The sequence below is a fragment of the Carica papaya genome, chromosome 4 (assembly GCF_054855325.1).
Source record: "Carica papaya isolate Zhongbai chromosome 4, ASM5485532v1, whole genome shotgun sequence".
Classification (NCBI taxonomy): Eukaryota; Viridiplantae; Streptophyta; class Magnoliopsida; order Brassicales; family Caricaceae; genus Carica; species Carica papaya.
Window position 1 is genome coordinate 30573914 of NC_142312.1, and position 4040 is coordinate 30577953.

General features: G+C 40.3%; 1 long non-coding RNA gene across 1 annotated transcript; it reads left to right on the forward strand.

Annotated features, from left to right (window-relative positions):
* The first annotated feature begins 418 nt into the window (after positions 1-418).
* Positions 419-2009, forward strand: LOC148266549 (uncharacterized). Its single transcript, XR_015818213.1, has 3 exons — positions 419-774; positions 985-1055; positions 1281-2009. It is a non-coding gene; the product is annotated as an uncharacterized LOC148266549 (long non-coding RNA).
* Positions 2010-4040: the final 2031 nt, after the last annotated feature.

Here is a 4040-nt window from a genome sequence, read left to right on the forward strand (position 1 = left end):
CAGACTTGCACTGCCCCCTGAGCTCTCCCGGGTTCACAATGTGTTTCATGTATCTATGCTGCGCAAGTACAATCCAGACCCTTCTCATGTCGTGGCTCATGAACCGCTTTCACTCCGAGAGGACTTGTCTTATGAAGAAGTACCGGTCAGTATCACGGACCGAGAAAGCAGAATACTCCGTAACCGGGAAATATCATTTGTAAAAGTCTTGTGGCAGAACCACACGCCTAGGGAGGCGACTTGGGAGCTGGAATCAGAATTTAGGGCCCAATATCCTCATCTGTTTGATCAAGAGTAATGAGGCAAATTTGGGGACCAAATTTCTTTATGGGGGGGAGAGTTGTAGCACCCGGAAAGGAGGAGGAAAAAAAAAAAAAAAAAGGGGGGGGGGGCGCCACGTCAGCAGCCACGTCAGCAGGCCCGGTCAGCAGTCCCGGCCAACCAGGGCCTGCCACGTGGCAAGATCGCGTCACTCCGAAAGGAACCACGTTGGCGATCCGCGTGGGTGCGATCCGACGGCCCAGATCAATCGCGCGATCGGACGGCCCAGATTCAAACGCACGGACGGCCCAGATTCAATCAAAAACGAACGGCCCAGATTAAAACGAAATGAACGGCTGTGATCAAAAGGCAAGGGGTTATAAATAGAACCCCCACACCAGACCACAAACCCTAGCCGCCAGCCGCTCGCCGGAGAAGACGAACCAGAGGCCGACCGCCGCCACCCGCCGCCACTCGCCGCCGCACCGGGGAAATTTTCGACCGCCGATCGAGGTAAATTTCATACCCCCGACTCGTTTTTCCCCGCTGATTCCTCCTATGGCCAAATCGAGGCCGAAATCCCGGCCAAACGGCCGGAATACGCAGCCGAAGCCCAGCGGCGCCGCCGCGCCCCCTCTCGGTTTTTGCCTCCGACGAGGCCCTTCCCGGCCTCCGTTCGATGCAATTTTTATATCACCGTGATCACCATTCTTTTCTCTACAGGTTGACCGGAGCCGAATCACCAAAACACGAACCTCGCCGGAGAGCCGCTGCACCCGAGAGCGCCGCCGCCGGTAAGCTCCGTTTTTCCGTGATTTTTTGGCCCCCCGAGGGCCCTAGGGTTGTTTTCTGACAAGGACCAATGCGAGCGTGGCCGAATTCGGCCGAAAACGGCCGAAAACAGCCAACCCGAGGCGACTCGCCGTCGCCGGAGCACGGCAGAGCCGCCGTGCCGGAGTTGCGATTTGGTCCGAAAGGGGCCCTGGGCCTAATTTGGATTTTTTTTGGAACACGTGCAGGTACTGTTAGTGTGTTTCAGTTCCCCGGGAAAAATTCAGGGAAAATTAGGGACGGCCTGCAGGCGCACTGTGAATCGTATTCGGATCCCGAAAACAAGTAAGGACCCCTCACCCTATTTCCTATCACGGTATTAAAGTTCAAAATGATAAAACGGTATTTCTTGAATTAACGCATGTGTGAAATTGCTTAAGGTTGCTAATGGAGCCCGAGTCTAGTGTGATTGATGATTTACTGTTATTTGGCCTGTTTACAGCTTTAAATGCAAAATGAGGTTTGATGTGTTCATTTTACAGATTTGTGTGCATGTACTACGTTTTTATTAATTATGGGTTGAATGACTGAAAAATTGATACTGTATGTTGTCTGTTTGGTATGAATTACGATTTGCTTGTTTAAATGTGAATTGATGATGCTGATTGAGGAAAAGGAAAATGAAAGATTGTGTAGACTGATAATTGTATTATGGGGGTCAGCCTGACTAGATATCCTGGGAGATGGTGGACGGACCAGGTCCGTAGGGAACCCTACCGGGATTGTGGTCTCACATGCCGGACGGGGTATGGAGATCTTATGGTTTTGGCGCCCATACCGGACGGGGTATGGGGACGGCCCGTTTCACCCTCATACCGAACGGGGTATTGAGGTTTATGGTTTTGGCGCCCATACCGGACGGGGTATGGGGACGGCCCGTTTCACCCTCATACCGGACGGGGTATTGAGGTTCATGGTTTTTGCGCCTATACCGGACGGGGTATGGGGACGGCCCTGGAAACTGATTATGAATGTTAAAGGTTAACGGGTAGCGGAACCCCTATGGACCCCCACGGATACTAGTAGGCTGGTAAATGAGAAAAAAAGATATGTTGTACAATGATTGAATTACAAGAGGCGTGATAAGTGTTATGTTTTACAGCTTAGATTATTCAATGATTATGATAATGTTATTGTTTTTCTCATATTGTTTTCATAAATTCCACCAAGGTAAGTGGATGGTAAAGGTTTTCATGTTAATAAACGAGTTTGTTGTAAATTATGCTCCATTGGTCTTTTTGTGTTTTTCTACCCACCTTTATCTCCGTGACGGTGAGATATCGTGATGTTCTTACTGGGCTAGTGTAGCTCACTCCTTAATTAACCATTTCAGATCAGGAAGACATGGTTCCCGAGCCCGTTCCGCAGGAGGACGACGAAGGGGATGCCTAGAGACTCTGTAGTCATACGCATAGTTTATTTTCGAGTTTTCTTTCTTAGTTAGTTTAACCTTTTATATTTTAAGTACGTTTTTGGTTTTTCGTGTAAGGGATGTTAACTGAAATTTTGATCTCGCTTCCGCATTCGATATATTTAAATACTCATTTCTTTTTAATATTTTCCGGGGTTGTTACACATTGTATGAGAATATATATTTTAGTTTAATTCCTTTAATTTCGTAAAACATGTTAAGAATATCGTCTGAATGACGGATTTTAGTAGAAGTAAGTTTTGAATCTTAAGAAATTCAATGTCTAATTCAAATTAAATATTTTTAAGATTCATTAGTTAATAAGTATAGTTTGAAATGGGTTTATAAGGTTTGAGATACGAGTATTATTAGTCAAATTATACATCAAATATATAAGTTACGATAAATTTACACATATTAACGTATGATTTCATAAATGACACAAATCTAAATACGAATCTAAATTGTTTTCGTATCAAATCACTGAGATTATATTTGAAACGAAAATGTACCTGAATTGATAGTAGAAAAAAATTGTACATTATATGATAGATTCTTCAAATTAGTACGTAGTCCTTGAAAATTCTATCACTTTCTCTATTTATGATATCGACAAAAAAATAAAAGGTCAGACTTTAACTTAATGCGTTAAAATTCAATATACTCTTAACCGTATCATATCACTTTTAACCAGATTCAATTAATCTGATAATTTTTTATACAAAATAATTTACACATGCGAATATAGATAAAAATAACTTTGATTACAATAAAACCCAATTAAAAGGCTAAAACTACCATTTCCCATATGTATATATATATATATATGTATATATATCTTTTGTTGTGTACAACTCATGTATAAAATCTACTATACCTATTATGGGTTCCATGAGAATGGGAGGGGCAGCTTCTTTGAAATGTAGCCTCATGAAATTAACTTTTGGGCCACTTTTTATTTCATCATCTCACATAAAGTTTGGAACTTAAAGTGCTGCAAATCTATGAACTTTTTTTTCTGAAATTTTTCTTTTCAGATTTCTCTTTTTATGTTTTTTAGTCTTTCAAAATGAAAAGTGACTTGTCATTTATCCATGCAAAAGACTTTTCCAATGTGGGTCTTTTTCATATTATTTAAATGTATATGTGCTTATTATTATGATATTCTAATTTAACTTCTATAAATAAATTGTTTCAATAAAATTTTAATTACACAAAATTATTATATGGGTAATTTTTTAAAATTACTTTACCGAAACTTAATCTTAATTTAGTCCGGTCTTTGGTAAAGAAAAAAAAAAGAATTGAAAAAATCTGTTCGTTTTTTATCTGAATAAAAGATAAAATAAATATATATATGTACATATATATGAATAAAAGGATAAAATTTTTTGAGTTACATATCTATTTTTGTAAAGTTATTAGATAGCTTTATAAAATATGATTGCATTTAAAAAATTTAACTAATGTAATTGATAAGTCTATTTTTATATCTTATTACCACTATACCAATTCCCATCAACTCTATTTTTTTTCA